The following is a 17331-nucleotide window of genomic DNA, read 5'->3' as shown; positions in this document are numbered from 1 at the left end:
AGCAGCTTTACATGGTGGAAAGGCACTTTCTGAGTTACTGGAGCCTCCCTGCTCCCCCAGGAAACACCTCCGCTTTCCCACACCGCTCCCGGCTGGCTTTGCACCAATGCAGCGAACGGCAGAAGAACCCCCATCGACTTGTGCTCTGTGATCCGCTCCCTTTCTCAAACGCTCATCTACCCGGAGCCAGACTGCAAGGTTAAATTGCTTTTAATTTTTGTTTAATTATCTGCAGTGGCACAAATAACTAACAGCATCGATTTGAACTTGGCACACAAAGGCAGGTTCCAAATGGCAAAGCATATTATGAGATCGAATTATTAAACGTAGCTAATGAGCAAAATAATGATGTGGTGCCAAGCTATAAAAGGTTAGACTTTAAAGTTGTCACAGGTCATGAGTGAGAAAGATTTAATCGCATTCTTAATCAAATATTTATGTGATAATGTGTTTTAATCAAAATAATAGCAATTAATTTGGAAAGGAATATATTGTACACTTCCTGTTCTTGCTTTACAGAGGTTTTTTGCCATGGGGTTACAGAGCACATATTTCCTTACTCAATAACAAATCCATCCCAGTTCTAAGGTATTCCAGCTGGCTGCGCCTGGGGACACGCTGGTGGGGCAACAAACTGCAGGAGCAATTCAAGACCTGCAGGTGCCCTCCACCCCGCACAGAGCCTCGTGCCCTCCCGGGGGCCGTCATGGGGTTGGTGCTGGGTCCTGCTCCGTCTCACCGTGGGGCTGGGCAGCCCCGGCTGCGCAAAGCATGGGACAGCAGGACCCACGCTGGCACCCGCCGGTGAGCCAGGGCCCCTCGCTATGTCTTTGAAGCACTTACTATTCACAAATGATTTAGCTGCTGCCTCTTTCCCTCTGAATCCTGCCAAATCTCATAACTCTCCTTGGCAGCGGATGCTATCGGAATGATTTCCAGCTGTGCAAGAAGCAGCTTAAAATGGCTGCTGTGCTGGAGCACCGATCCTCTCCTTCCCCCTCCTCCTCTTCTGGGCAGGGAGGCAAGGGGATGCATGGCCAGCACTTGCCCGCTCCCATCCCTTCTGTGGGACCCTGCAGCCCCTCCTGCCCTGCTTGGCAGAGCTCAGGTCTGCAGCTGGATGCTGAGCATGAAGATGCAGTGAGTTTTGCTCTGGGCTTTTAGTCTGGTGTGTTAAAAGTACAAAAATGGGCAGTTGAAAGAAGCAACAGCCCCCACCAACAGCAGGGTTTGATTCCAAGTGCCTGCAAAGCACAGAGGTGGCTGTTCTGTCCACCCCTGCTGAGCTACCACGTGTGAACGCCATGAAGGAAGGGCCATGGAGGCTGAAGAGGTTGGGCACGTGTAAACCTGCCGGTCTGAAGAAAAAAAATAATATTTCTAAAGCTTTGCCCAAAAACTCAAAATGAAACTTGTTTGAAATTTAAAAAAGCCTGGAGGACCATTTCTAGCAGGCACTGCAACAGCCAGAACACCATGAGAAAACATCATGTCTTAAGGAGCGCATCAAAGCCCTTCCAACGCAATTAGCTGAGGGAAGCATCCACCAATTCTGGTATTTCTTTTAATGGAGCCTCTGAACACCAGCATTCACTAAATGTGGGGAAAGATCTTCAGAACACAATGCCAAGCAAAACAGAGCCTACTGAAAGGGAGCATCACTCACCCCAAATCCCCAAAAAGGATATTCCATTACTCTGTGGATAGCTCTGATGAAGCTTTTGAAGAGGAATGAGACAAGGGCTGTCAGGACTGCAGAAACCTCCCAGCCGGCTTGCGCAGACCAGCCATGACCCATCCGCACAAGCCTTGCCTGTCCTGTGGTGCTCCTAGGTAGGGGCTCCTGGAGCAGCCGGTGCAGGAGGCACCGCTGAAGTGGATACCAGGGACTCGCAAGGCAACCACAGCACCATTCGGTAATCGGCCTTTGCAATAACGTGTCAGTCTTGGAGCCAGGCAGCTGCTGGGAATTAGATCAAAAACCCTGTGACGGTGTCGAAACACTGGCCCTGCCTCTGGGCCCTTGGCACGCACCTCTGCATATGCACAGCCCAATATTTTCTCTCCTCCTCCATTTAGCCTCTTGTGCTGGGTGGATGTATGTGCAGTTTTCACTGTCTGACTTTTTAACACTTCATCAGAAAGCTGGATTTTTTTTTTTTTTAAGTTCTAAGTTTGCTGTTTCTGTTGGAGTCAAGATGAAAAGCTTTCAATGAACCACCTTTGATTGGAATCACTTCTGTTGCCTTCGGTTTGACCAGATGTTTCCTAATTACTTATCTGTCAAAACTTTTTTTTTTTTTTAAATGCACAGACATTTCCTCTAAGTGTGAAATAGTGTAAGGTTCTTGTTTAGTGTCTTTGCCTGAGTGAAATAAGCCAGGCTGAGCTTCATCATCAAGGCTGGATTTTATGCTTGAACATGCAACTTAACATCAAAAGCTTGATCTTTTTTTATTATTCAGCGCAGCCTTTTTAGACCAACTTCAGCAGGAGCCAAATGGCACATCATAACTTGGGATTTAAAACTTTTATTTTTAAAGCTAGATCTGAGTCACGCAGCTTTCTCCTGAGCTTGAGATGGTTTCGTGTAATAACTCAGGGCCAGAATCTGCCACCATTATTCACATCAGTGAAGATTTACTTAGATGAATAGACTTATTGAACTAGTGCTACTTGGGGTGAGTAATGGTTACAGAATCAGGTCTGATCCTTCTCCATCAGAAAAATATTCCTGCTGAGTTGAGTCAGTCACTGGGTCCTGCAAGGTTGTCCTGTCCGTGACTCATGCAGCAATTACTTTGGAGGTAGAAAGACAAAGGAGGAAACCTTGAAGACTTTCATTCCCCACACCGACTACCGCTGGCGGTGCGAGCCCGCCTGGCAGGGAGCAGTGATCTGATCTAGCAAGGCAGATGTCATTACGTGTCAGTCATTTGAGACATTCAGCATCAATTTGCTATTTGGCTGCTGTCAAATCTTTTACTTCGGGTAAGCGTCCCAAGGACCCCAACGTTCCTGCAAAAAGGAAGGGGAAAACCAGTAGAACTGAGCCCTGAACGACTCTGTGGGTGCTTTAAAGGTTTTGTTCTCTTCCCTCTCTGTTAACAGAAAACAAAAATCCAGTGCCTGTCAAAGTGTCCATGGATAATATACCAATACAGCAGAAGGGGATTGAATTAACCAAAAATAAATCCATGTAACAATTTTTCAATAGCTTTAGCTGTCTTCAAAGCCAAGTAGCATTCTTTAATGAAAGCAGGATCAAGCCAGTAAAGCTTTAAGAGTTTAAAGTTATTTGATAGCTAGTTATTTTTCTTCAAAAGAGACTAAGTAAACCTCTGCCTGTAGCCTTCATCACTCCACCAGAAATGCTCTGTCAGTGTATTTGTGACAAATTAATTATAGCAATAGAAAAATCTCAGTAGAAATGAATATTCAAAAAAAAATTTTTTAGGCTGTTGACTTCAGGGAATGCACTTCTGTTTCTAAAGCTGTATGTTTTCCTCATTAGCTCTCTCCCTCCCCCAGTTCTTTTCAGAAACTTTCAGAAGTGATTAGAAATGGTTTTATTTTCGGCTCGCCTGGGGAATGGCATTAGCAGTGGAACAAACCAATGACATTAGAGTCTTGCTGGCAACAAGAAATGGCCCATCAGCAAACTTTTCAGAGAAAATATCCTGAAATTACCGTATCAGTCCTGACTACCTGATGCTAATATGCAGTAAGATGCTTGCATGGGGCTGTCTCACAAAGCTTTAACACTGAAGGATCTTGTCCTCACAGCTCCAGGGAGACACAGGAGCACAGCTCAGCAGATCCATCTTCTAATGGATCCTGGCCTTATCCTGCAAACAAAAGAAGGAGCAGAGCTGGGGCAGACCACAGGTAGCTCTAACTTACCAGAAAGATTATGTGGCTCTTGCTCACTGCAAAGGCTCCGGCGAAGCAGAGGACTGCTGTTTGTCTCTTGCTCTAGTTATTGTCTGTAAATTGCAGATCTTTCATCTTGGGCAAAATTCATTTCAAGGAGCACAATTCCCATTTGTGAATCTCATTAAGGCTGACAAAAGCGGGAGGCCACCGCTGCCTGTCACCTCCCGCACCTCCAAGTCATCCGCCTTACCTTCATGACCTGTGGTCATGCTAGTCCTGTCCCAATGCTTACACAGCTTAGCCCTGCGTGAAGCACTGAAATATTGGCCTGCAAGTCCTGGAGTCTCTTCTTGACAGGTTGCTTTGGGCTGACAACAGGCATAAACACAAATAAAGCTTCTCCCAAGCTGCGACTGCACGACCCAGCTCAGGAAGCTCCCACGACCGATGGCCCCATGAGGAGCCACATTCCTGGCTCTGCCTCAGGAACCATGCAGAGATCCTCCTCCCCATCCTCACCCCCCCCCCCGACAACTCAATTAACAAGCAGCCTCATTAGCATCCTATACTTAATTAACAAGTTGAATTAATAAGTAGCCTCAGCTGCTTAATTAGTAATTAATCAGTCCTTGGTTAATAAGGACATCAGGAACAAGTTCATAAGGGAATCATTTCAATAGATTGAGGTGAAATAAGGATGTAAGGAGAAGGTGTTAAATGCCTGCATGGAGCTGGACCCCACCCTGAGACCAGGTATCCCTCCTGAGTCTAGCTGTGGGTGCCACCTCACCTTCAAAGCTCTTGCCTGCCTCCTCCAGACCCAAATCCAGGTTGGAAATGTCCAAAATGCTCATTTGTTTCTCACTTCCACTGGTGATGCTCTCCAGAGCTCCTGCTCAGTGGCTCCTCCCTGGGAGGTCCCTGTCCCTGCTGGAAAGGAGGAGCTGGGGCAGGTGTCACCTGCTGGCACTGCAGCAATGCAAAAGGGTGGTGTCACTTGAAGTGAGCAATAAAAAAGGAGGAGTAAGTACAAAATACAATCTAAAACATCCTTTCCCTGCCCTGCAATGGCACATGATTTTCCAGGCAAGGACTCTGAATGCATTTTAGTAGTTGAAGTTAAATCTGCTCTGCACCAACCAACCAAAATTTGCTGGGGCTGGGTGAGAGACCTCACCAAGCCTCTGCCCATGGTCCTTCAGCACAAAGCAGGTGCAAGCGGTGCTCAGGGGCCTGGTTCCAGGAAGAAGCACTGATCCCTTGGGCTCAGGCAGTGCTCAACTCAGTCGTACCCAACTCAATATGTTACCCACGGTTTGACAACATGTAACATTTGGCATTTTTCAGTAGGAAAGTGGGAAGAATTATGTTGATGTTTCCTTCTCATTTTGATACACTAAGTGTCTTGTTTCCATATTAATATTGATCTCAAGGTGTACATACATATATATACACACACATACACACACTGCATTAAAAACACTCATATTATCATATAACATTTCAAATTTAGCTAAATAGAAGCAGTTGATTTTTCCTGATGGTATTGGTTTGAAATTTCGCATCCACAAACCATTTTGAAATCCCAAACAAAACAAAAATCAGAGTTATTTCCCACACAACAGATGCAGTGCAACAGTCTCTAGGAAAATGAATTTTTAGTTTATTGTTGCTTATGGTGACTTCTGTTCATGGCTGGTTTCAAAGAATATATTGAGTGTAGCAACAAAACACCTTTGCAGAGAGATAATTACCATTATTTTCAATTATAATGCTGTCATTTCCAATCCAAGTATTTCAAGACTGGGAAACAAACATTACTGTTATTGCCACATTGATAAATTATGTTGTTGGTTTATTCCGAGAACAACAATTAATGGTGCTCAGCTTTGTTCCAAAATTTGTTGGACAACCTGAAATAAAACACAACATAAATTTGTTACTAACAATCACAGCAAGGAGGGGGTTGCAGGGGGAAGGTATTTATTGACAAAACAGTCTAGACACAGAATCTATAAGCAAAATTGGACTGGAAATTCAGCTTCCTAATAGAAAGATGCGAGATGGTATTGCACTACTTTATATAGTGGAAATCAGCGCTCCTCACACCTCTTACTTAGCTCTTTTTGGTATCTAGTGTTTCTCTAATGTCTCAGACTGCCATTTGCCCAAGCATCAGTAGGAAGGAGCTGAAAGCAAGTGCAACTTATCTGATGACAGAAGGAAGTTCTAGTTAATTTTGGATTCTTTTTTCTGACATAAATCTGTATTTTCATAATGCCTTATCCTTATATAGAGCCAAAAATGCATGGTGTCTCAGACTTAGCCCTGTTTTACAAAGGGTGGAAAGGAGGAGGAGCTCAGTGGTTTTTCCATTTCCTTTCACCCACTGCCCTCTTCCCTGTCACAGCGCAGGCAGCTCGGACCCACCCTCCCCACTCCTGACCATAAAGGTTAAAGATAAATCCAGCAATAACCATTAGCATCAGGAACTTAAGAAAAGCATCAGAAAATTGAAGAGTAGTCAGTGGTCTCTAATGCAAAGAAAACTGGGAGGGAACTTTTTGTTGGCTAATTGAAAGTATCAATAATCAAAAAGATAAAGTTCCTTTAAGTGTTACCCAACAGCTGATGTAACAAAAAAACCATCTCAGCACAATACCTGCTGCATGGTCATTAACCGATGCTTTGTGTTTGATCGGAATTCAAGACTCTCTCTCTGCAGTTTGTATAACATGGATTGACATCCTTCTGCATTGTCTTTCCAACAAGCAGCACCTAAAGCCCTCTGAGGTCTGTTTTGATGTAGAAACACAGGCAATTATTTTACCTGAGAAACAATGTGAAGGCTATTGACTTCCAGAGCTTGACAATACAGCATAGACCCTGTTCCAGCAGATACAGGTCATGGCATACTAGTGTTCTTGTGGCTTGAAACCATTCAGGGTTGACAACCCTTTTTGTAGATGGTAACCGAGTTATTTTAGGATATTTTATTATTATAGGATTTGTGCCTTAGCCAAGTTTCAGCTCTATCATACACCAAGCAAGTAAAGGGTGGGAAGAAAGAAGAGAAAGAAAGGCAATTGACTTCCTCCCCACTGGACTCCAAATAACGAATGCAACTAATTGAGGACAAGAACTCGTTGAGTCAGCAGCATGGTTATAGTCTTGAGAACAAAAGCCTGCTCCTAAGTGCTTCCCATGGCCAATGTCGCAGTAACAACTTGGAAAGCTTTTTCAAAGTATTTACCAGTTGCTGTGTCTGTCACCTGGCATGGAAGTTCCCACTCTGTCATCTGCACAAATCCACTTGCATTTCTCCGCTTGCTTTACCTGCTTGTCATTACATAGCATGTATAACACTGTGGGGTCCTGGCTTTGCAATGCAAACAGCCCTAGCAATCTGGATGGCCTTTGGGGCAGTTTTGACTGTTCTCAGATGGTCCAAAATCCAGCAGTGATGCTAAAGACAAGCAAAAAGCTATCTACCCCTCAAGGCAACGTAACACTATTTTCTGTAGTGATTATTGCAGCTAGACATTCCTCTGTTTCCTAACTACCCTCATCCTGAATTTTGCCTTTGTGTAGTCATATAACAGTGATTACAGATTTGGGAGGGAGCTGCAGTCAGAAGAGGCACAAAGTAGAGAGTACACACCACTCCCACCCCTCTGAGCAGCTGGGAATTGCAAACATAACTACAAATTCCTGTCCAGTGAAAACTGTATTCACTCATCCAAAACAAATCCTCATACATCACCATTGCCAAGGGCTCTAGGTCCTATTTTGGACCACAATGATTCATACGCCTCCTAGATGCCTTGCCAGAAGACTGGGCTTGCTGTGGGTGACCGACTCTGGCCTTGCAAAGACACAAGCTGACTTGAATTCAAAGAACAAGCAGGAAACTTTGCATGTATCCAGGAGGGAAGCTCTGAGCCTCCTGGCTGGTGCTGCCCCATGAGAAGGCCCAGAGTTGCAGTTCCATCTCCCATCAGTGACCTGCTCCCGCAGGTCAGCGCCATCGCAGCTAACGAATCAGCACTACCACATGAAAACAAACCAGGAAAGGAGCAGAGCTCCCAGGTCTTCCTGCAAAACCATCTTTTACAGAACATGATATCCTGCGTGGTCACACTATCTTGTGCAAGCTGTATCAGCTTCAAAGCTGGGGACGCACAGAAGATGACCCTATCCTGTTTCTCATAGGTGAGCTCTGTCTGTTCCCTGTAGCAGGAGATGGACCAGTTTGGAGCTGCCAGCTCTTCTCCAGCAGCTGGATTTCACATGATCAATACCCATGAACTTTTGCTAGAGAATCCCTGGATCAACACATCTGATGACGCCGAGACTCCTGACTTTGGGACAGACACAGCGTGTTTTACCCAAACTTAACCTCCCGCTGGTGCAGCAGGGCATGTGATAAGGCCTGCAGAATGATTTTCAACCTTCTTGTTCTTCACAGGCCTGTCTTGACACGATTTTTTCCCCCTCCTATTTTTCATGAAATCCAGGCCAGCAAGGAGGAGGAGAGAGTTCAGTGCATCTGTTTACCACTAACATTGACAAACAGCACAGAAAAGCTTTGCTAACCTGAAACGTATTGGCATATCTAACCAAAACCCACTTGATTTCCCCTGGAAAGCAAAAGCTGTGAAAGGCCATTACTAGCAGGTTGCCCTTGCATGTGAAGTAATTGAATCAGGAAATGGGAAATGTGAGGCAGGAGAGCTTAGCTGTCATTTTACAAAAACAATTAAATGCATGAAATGTATCTTAATTATATAATTAAGGCAAAATTCCAATCCGCCATTAGTAGTGGCATTAGTTATTGCAAGCACATTACATTCAGTATCGCTGGAATGATGAAATCCTTTGTTATGGAGCTTTATTAACAAGCAAAAAAAACCCCAGATTATCTGCTCCTCAAGAGAAGCTCTAATACAAAATTACTTTTGAACAAACCTTGATTACTTTTGCCTGTTCAGGCTGGTAGTAAGAGAGGTCAAAGCAACACAGGGAAACTACTGTAAAATACTAAATGGCTGCTAGGACCATCATGGGCTGTTACTGAAGGCGTGCAGTGAGAAAGTTGTACGGAGCAAAGTTGACTAGTACCATCATGGGCAAATAAGCTGTTGCCATACACTTACAAGAGGTGTATCGATCCCACATATAGCCCAGGATACTGGGCAGCTGTCAGCACAATGTGCTGCCCAGTTTGCAAGCCCTCCCTGCCTGTGGCCACCAGATAGCTGGGACACTCCTCCTGAGCTGCCCCAGGCGGTGGTCTTGCTTTCCTCCACACTTCTGGATTTCAGCATTTCCAAGGCTCAGACCTCAGCAATGAATCAATGGCTGGGAAGTTCCTCCATGTAATCCCCAGCTTTCAAAGGTGTCAAAAACTGCATTTGTGTAGTCACTCCTGGTGCAAGCAGAGTCCTGTAATCTCATGGCCACTTGCAAATCTCATACGGGTAGAATTTGGCCCTCAAGCAACCACTAAATAAACTCATGTCATCCAGTGCTCCATCCCATCTAAGTATGCTTTCAGCAGCCTCTTAATTCTTGGACTTCATAGCACCTTCCACAAAGGGCCCCAAACATCTTGTATGTTTTCTATCATACAAGAAGTTAAACCCAGCTCATGTAAACAGATGGCTTCCCCACATGCAAACCCCACTTTCCAAATTGCACTGGCCAGGTGCCATTCTGGTGGGGTCTTTTTTGCCACAAGCCCCTTTGGAAGGGCCAAGCCATCCACTCAGCTCCCTGGGAGCGGCTATTGCCCCTCCTGCAGGGGCATGTCAAAGCCAATTTGCTCCTTTTGACCCAGCTCCCTCCCCTATTGGCCTTTCCTGGCTTCTCTTTGGCATCAACAGATTGCTAAATGAAGCACAGCTGTTGCATTTTGACTTTTTCTTACAATTCCTAGAGGAAACCCCTCTCTGTTGGCAGGAGAACTTCATGCACTGCTGGGCTAAGGCACCCAAAACAAAGGGAGGCAAGGGATGCTCCTGAGCAGGACACTGACCCTTCAGCTCTCCTTTAACACACTGATTTACACACCAGCCATGTGCAGGACTTGCTTTTACCCTCCTAAAGCAACTGAAATTTGTTGTCACCTTTGAGACCTGGTTTGCAGCAGGGCAAGATCTCACCTGCCATGTATGAGAAGCAATGAATCACAGCTTTTCAGTTTTACAACTTATTTTACACTTATTTTTATACTCTGCTCCCACTCAGACTGTCGGTTTTCTGTTAGGTTTCTGGGGTTTTGAGGCAGTTGGTTTGGCACAGCGAAGACAAGGGCTTTGGAGCTGAGTACCTTCACTGCAGAGGAGCCATTGATCAGCTGCTAAAAGGCCCTTGGACATTGCTAAAAACTGTTTTACATATTGGGACAAACCAAGGGAGGAAGCCACCAATAACATTCCCCCTATGGGTACACTTATTTGGGACTATAAGCAAACTTATTAGACATGGAAGCCTGTTTATAGTGATTTTCAACACTTAATTCAGCTCAAGAAACAAAAATTAGAAAAATTAACCCCCTCCAGACAGTCATGCAACTCCTAGGTGATAACTGCCAGAGGACAAGCAAATGCATCAGTTGAGTGATTATGTGGATACCTGCTGAAAGAGGGGAATTTTCAATTATGCGTGGTTGATTTTCTACATGTACGTCTCCCATTATACGGGGAAAATCAATTAGGAAAGGTAATTTGTTTCCAAATGCATTGGTTGGAGAAAAACATTAGTTCAGAAACATTAATTTCTGGACAAATGTTTACAATTAAAATGCAATTTTGATTCCAGTCAAGTCCTATACTGCCACCCTGTATCTCATCCAGATCTGGAGAAGAAACAAGGGTCTCCAGGAAAGGCAGATCAGGGGTGGCAGCAGTGGGAAGTGCCACCCGTCAGTTTGCAGCAAGGACGCTGAGATGCATCAAAGGACAGGGCTGGAGGACTGGGCTGTTTCTGCAGCTGATCCTTGTTCCTCAAGCCATGAACAAGTCCCGGGTTAATGGGAACCCAGAAGCAGAGAGGAAGACAGCACACGGGGATGGAGGACAACATAACGCAGTCCCTGAGGGTTTGGGTTCTTTTCTCTGATAACGCAGAATTTCTTTAAAAGCAACATGTACCTGTGCTGGTTGACATTTGTGCCATTTGCCCAAGTCCTAAAGTCAGTCCGGAAGCTGAAGACCAAGACAGAAAGTGAGCGATGGGCATGGTGTCCTGGGGGTGTCCGAAACCCCCACGCACAGGCAGCACACGCAGAAGCAGCAACTCGTGGCTGCGCTTTTACCCACACATGGCACTGAAAGCCAGGAGCAGGAAAGCGAAACCAATGCCTCTTCACATCAACCAGAACTTTAAGAGAAAAGACAAAGCCCGTTTTCCAAACTCACATTTGGTTCCAGCAATTACTCACAACTAGTTACGTTTGCTCATGACTCAGTCTAAGACAACCTCGATTCAGGGCAGAAACCTCACCGAGGAGTCAGGCATCTTCTGACGAATCGGAAAAGCTGAGTAAACTTGAACAAGTTTTTTTTTAAAGTTAGTCTACTTCCTTAAAGCTTTGCTTCATACTGTGCTTTTCTACACCACAAGGAGTCAGTTATATTCCTTGATACTGTCCCTTTGTTCTCCAACACAGCTACTCAAACACCATGCACCCCGAAATGGAAGGGCTTCCTTTGAAGCACCGCCACGCTATAGGCAACGGCGACCACATCCTTATGCGTACATAAAGGCCAAGCGCGCTGAATGTGCCTCGCCTTCCTCGAGGTCCGTTGCGTGTAAAGCGCCTGCCTGTATTGCCTTCCATAGGGGCTTTCTGCAATAGAAGTCGGCCTTCTGCCACAAGTTACTCATCAGATCTAAATTCTCAGCAGCATGGTGCAAGTGCATCCAGGCACTGTGCAAATTTGCATAATTGTTTATATAAAAAGTTTATTTGGGCATTTACAGTAAAATCTGGCCTGGAGAGGGTAAATAGAGTTCCAGTTTCATGTCACTCCTACAACTTCTCTGTAAATCTAGTCATATTTAGTATTTTTTCCTTCAAGTGCAGGAATTATGCACCCAGCTGACCTTGCAGTGGCGCAGGAGGAAAGGAAGCTTTCCAGACCTCCTGTCTGCAAAGCAATAAAACATAACAGGGCTCAGAGATCAGAGGGAAAATAAACAGATCCACTCGCTCACCCTCTCCTCCCCTTTTTCTCCCCCCCCCCCCCCCCAGTTTATATTTAGCTGCAGCTCCTCATGCCCACGGGAGGGCTGCCCTGGGAGCGGGGCACCAGAGCCAGGCTCTTGGGGAGCCTCAAGCTTTCCTCCTTGGTACAGAAAAGCTACAGACCTGCTCAGCAGAGCAGAGGGAAAAAGCAGCTCTCACAAGAGAAAGATACAGATGAGAAAAAGAAAGCAGCGGGGCCCATCAGGGTTGCGCATCATTTGGGTTTTAACCTGATTCTGCTCATCTGAACCTTGCAGAGCCTTGGTCTGAAATTCAAGGGGGAAAAAAAAAAAAACAAAAAACAAAAAACCAACTGTCTGTGTGCACTGTGACAGACAAGTACATTAATTGGTTGTCTGGAGTGAACGCGTGCTTACAGCTCATCATCTTCCCCGAGAAAGCCATTGGTCTGCACTCACCCCAAGCTAAAACCCAACCCGACTCCCTCCTCACACTCACACCAGCTCTGCCGACTACCCCAGACCTACACAGCCTCCCCTCAGGACACCACAAAGCACCCCAAAGGGGCTGGCCACACATGACTGCATGCTTGCATGACTATTCTGGAGCTCCTAAAGTGTTTTGGATGGATAATTCTTACCCATCTTAATGGGCACAAGTACTAAAATGCTGTAAACCCCCCTTGCAAAAAGGTAGGTGACTGCACTTGGTACTGATGATATTAACTCAACGCTACGATATCAGAGCAGGAGCTGCAGCCACAGCCCATCCTCTGTTGGTAACAAAGGGGACACAGCATGGCAGACTAAGAATACCCAACCGTGATGCTACAGTGACTGCCCGGGACTTACAGCCACTGCCACCTCCTGCTGACAAGCGACTCAGCAGAGCTGCGGTGGTCCCCAGAACAGCACAGCCATTCCCCTCCCTGGGTCAGGTATATCCACCGTAAAGGGCCTTTGAACTAGCCCAGTAGCTTCTGCGGTATTGGGAAACAAGATATGACATCTGTGCCAAGCTTTCAATGCAGCAAAAGCCACCTTTTTCTCTCCATTTATGCCTTGACAACAGCAAGGCCACAGCAGAAAGGAGAAGGTGGGAGCCTGGTGTGAAGCCACCTGCCTTGGTGCAGCACATCACCTGGTGAGCAATGCGGCGGAGGTGCTTTATACTTAAGTCTCCGGTCTCTTTTTTTTAAAGCCAGGCTGCTTATTAGCAATGCACATCAACACCAAAGCAATAGCTTTGTACTTCAGAGTTACTCCCTTAATCAAATGCAACTTCACAGAGCCACACTGATCTAATCGTTCAATGTCCAGGTTCCCTGCCTTTGCAAGAGATAAATACTCCAAGGTGCTGCATTTTGACTGGCATCCAAAACTCACCACTGGCTGCTGTGATTGTGATTTATTGCTGCTGCTAACAATCAATCTCAAGGCAACCGTGTGCATTTGAACTGAGAGTCAGGACTGCACGAGGGAGGGAGAACAAACACCCACCAAGAGCCGGCGACTAATGAATCCTGACCAGCAGTCAACACTCTCCCACATTTCTGCATTGCAAAACCCTCTCCAAGAACACTGCATAGAGTGCCTCATGTCACCTCTCCTCTGCCTAGTCCAGAGCCATCAGTCTGGTCAGCCAGAGCTCTAAATTTCATTTATACACCTTTTAATCTTACCTGACAGCAGGCTCTCCATATGCAGAGCCAGGGAGGAAGCTGGGGAGCGGTGCAGTCACCAACCCGACCTGCTGGGCAGCACCACCCAGCAGACAAGGGACGCTCTCCTGCAGGCAGCAAGCCCCACTCAGCAGGGAACAGCAGGTCACGCTCCCCGGGGGGAGGCAGCCAGGGAGGAGGCCCCAGAGCTGCAGCAATCGATGCACTTTCAGCCACAGAGCAAGACAAGGCACACCTACAGCTCTTGCAGCATGTGGCTCCAGGACACCCTGAAGGCCAGTTTTGGGTACCCTAAAACATACCATAAATCTCAATCTCACCTCAAAAAGAGTAAGCACCGTAGTGGCTGCTGTTTCAGAGGATTTGTCTCTCCTTCGCATCACCCAGGCAACTTCAGAAACCTGGGGCATCATTGAACCAAAACCCAGTCCCACCTTATGCAGCTGCAAAGGGTGGTCAGGCAGTACCCGCTTCAAAACTTCCTTTAGCTCATACTTGGCAGAAGAGCAGAGAACCCCCCACAGCCAGCCACCACCCTCCCTGGAGCTGCTTAAATTTGCCTCCTGGGCCATGGCAGGATGGTGCCCACCTGGGTCAAAGCCCCCAGCTGGGCCAGCTGGGCCAGCTGGGCCAGCTGCCCCTGCCTGCTCATTGAGCAAAACCCATGAGTCTTCCTGCACTGGGTTCAAAGGAGAGGGGTGAGCTGTCTGCAGGGCTCCTGAGAAGGGGAAAGAGGGAGGGGGAAGCAGTTTTGACCCCATCAGACCTTAAATGAAGTGAATCTTGAGCAGTGCTTTTCCAGCCTGATCATGTCTAGGAGCACAAGGCAGGAATTATTTCCTCTTTTCTCCTGTCCAGTGTTTTGCTTTTGCTGCTAACACTGTTGCACAGTCCTGTTTTATGTCAAAGCAGTAGGAATTTCTAGACTCTTTTTTTAAAGAAAAAAAAAAAGGTTAGCGGCAAGTGTTTGGAGTAAATTCCCATTACAGTCAGGATAGTCAACAGCAAGGATTCCTGTGAGAGCAAGTTGCTTTCTTAATAAATCTCAGCGTAACCCATCACCGCGACACTCGCCATGAGGGAGAACCTGTGTTTCCAGCCACCTTACTCGGGGGTTTCTGTCCCTGGTCAAGGCTTCCCCTCCCTCAATGGCGAGGCAGGTCTCAGCCTGCGCAGGGGCTTCGGGGCCAGCAGCATGGAGAAAAAAAAAACAAACCTCCAATAACTCAACCCAAGGGAAAAGCAGCCTGAACAGGTTAAAAAGCAGAGGCTGACTCCAGGTTTCACGCTTTCCCCACCTCAAAGCACCCCAAGCCATCTCCTCCATCTTTACTGGGAGGGAATCACTGGTGGGGACCATCCCTGAGCACCGGGACTGGAACTGAACAAGCCCTGGGGGTGGTTGCTTCGTCCCCTCCAGGCACAAAGTGGATTAAATGCAGGTGCAGGCAGCGATGTGGCACAAGCTGCCGCCGCGACTGCACGGGAAATGAATCATCTGCCGGGGAGAGCAGGAGCGGGGATTAACGCAGCTCCCAAGGAGGGCGATGGCAGAGAGGAGGCACCGGCAGACAGAGGGGAAGAGTTTGGGCTAGGACGAGCAGATAAAATACAGAGACAAAAAGCAAAAAAAAAAAAAAAAAGCAAGCTGCTGTGAACTTCAGATACTTTGAAGTTGGAATTTGTACCTTCCAGCGAGCGCAGCCCGGGAGGGCCAGAAGCGCTGCAAAAAGGGTTTCGATGCTGGAAGCACAGGGGAAGCTAAATCTGATTTCTTAAGTCCTATTCAATTTGCAGCACAGAAATCTGTTTAAAATCAAAGGCTTTGCCACTTGTGGTTTCCAAAAGTCACAAAATTGTTTCTTCCACTGAGCTGGAAAAAAAAAAAAAAAAGAAAAAGGGTTAAAAATAATCTTTTGCCAATCAGCCGTGCTGCAGTGTCCCCAGATCACCTCATTAGCTGCAGAAAGGTAGCTTAGTAACAATATTTCTCTGCCCATTCCCACGCACTGCACTGGTTGAACTTGGCTTTTTTTTCCATTTAAAAAAAATTCCCCTTTGGAAAATGTGGTTTCAGCTGAGTTCCCATTTTCTGTGGGAAGATGTCGGTTTCAGCCGTGAATCCAAAAATGAAAAATGTCATTTTGAAACAGTGATTCAAACCAAACCCTGCCCTTTCCCCCCCTCGCCGTGCCTGGAGCAAGGTGGATGTTTCCCACTTGGATACTTGTGATCCTGAGGTTGGGGCAGGGGCATTGTCCCCCTCTCAGAAATGTAGCATTTTGGTGCTTCTTTGCATGTGGGACGGGAAAGCGGGTTTGGAGCTGCTCGAGCCAACGCTGGGGCCATTGGCATCCCACCACGGTCACCGAGCTCCTCATTCCACCCGGGCCATCCTGCCCCTTCGCAGCGCACAGCGTCATGTTTGTCAATCCAAGCACTGTGTCAGTAAAGCGAATCAACTCATTCCTGCCGTGGGTTTTTGCCTTGTTTCTTCCTGCCGGCCCTGATCCCACAAGACTCCTGTGCGCAGTGTTATACATTGAGTAAGCCATCTGAATTTTTATCTGGGTTATTCACAGTGCATAAAATGAGACATCTGTGCCTTTTCAGGATGGGGGCCTTGGTTTCCGCGAGCCATGTCAGCTCCTGCGGAGCTCCCACTGTATCAAGGGTTAATCCCGGCCGTGCTCGCACCTGCATGGCAGCTGAGGCAGGAGCAGAGCTAATGAAGACTGCAATGAAGACAGAACTCACGTCTTCATTACCTGCTCGAACACACGCACCAGGGGTGGTTTTGGTCCATGCACTCAGGCTGAAATGCAGATTTTGCTTCCTAAAAGCTATCCCGTAGCACAGCCCCCCCGGGAGCTGCCACCGGCTTCCTCGCAAGCCTGCTTGAGCTGCTAAGGTACTGTCCCAAAAGGAAACCAGAAATCCAGCCCGGGAGAGCCTGGCTTCGGGACAAAGCATCACTCTTGATTGCAAATGGGTTAAACACTTCAGCTCCAAACACTCATGTGAAAGTTGGTCAGTCGCTAAAATGGAGTGAGCAGGGTTCTGCTCATTTAAAACATGATTTAGAGGAAAAAAGGCTTCCTGGCTAACAGCTGGTGGTTTGTAAATGGACTGGAAGGCACTGAACGCTGGCAGCACAAAGCAGTACTGCATGCAGCACGCTCTTCGGTTCCTCTGATACATCATCTCAAGTGCTCCGTGATGGCTCGAGAAGCCCACTCGCCCTCCAAATCATCACTCACCAAATCATCCCAGAGCCCAGACTGCTGGGGCTGGTGTCCTGTGGCCTCAAATGGCAATGAGAGCAACTTAACCCATAGTGCTGCTCATGAACCTCGCCTGCACGGCAAAGCACTCTTCCTCCAAGCGGTACCCCAGCTCTTTGGCAACCTCTGGCTCCCTCGGGGCATGGGGACGGTGCCAGGCTTGAAGCCCCACTGCTCGCCGGGGCCCTGAGAGCAGGTGGGGACAGTCCCCTGCCGAACACCCCCCCAGCCACGTTACAGCTGCTGACACCAGGGTATGTTGAGTAATTTGGGTCTAA

At 47.1% G+C, this 17331-nt stretch overlaps 1 long non-coding RNA gene across 1 annotated transcript; it reads right to left on the bottom strand.

The window, feature by feature from the left end:
• Positions 1–2210: 2210 nt before the first annotated feature.
• On the bottom strand, positions 2211–14277 carry LOC148056516 (uncharacterized). Its single transcript, XR_015703101.1, has 5 exons — positions 14090–14277; positions 5631–5789; positions 4667–4845; positions 3709–3848; positions 2211–3018 (listed from the first exon to the last, which is right to left on the bottom strand). It is a non-coding gene; the product is annotated as an uncharacterized LOC148056516 (long non-coding RNA).
• Between the last annotated feature and the right edge of the window lie 3054 nt (positions 14278–17331).

Source organism: Nipponia nippon, unplaced genomic scaffold (genome assembly GCF_047370975.1).
Source record: "Nipponia nippon isolate SJK-2023a ecotype South Korea unplaced genomic scaffold, ASM4737097v1 scaffold_13, whole genome shotgun sequence".
In the NCBI taxonomy this organism is placed as follows: domain Eukaryota; kingdom Metazoa; phylum Chordata; class Aves; order Pelecaniformes; family Threskiornithidae; genus Nipponia; species Nipponia nippon.
Note: the sequence above shows the minus strand (reverse complement) of the source record. Positions and strands in the feature narration are given on the sequence as shown.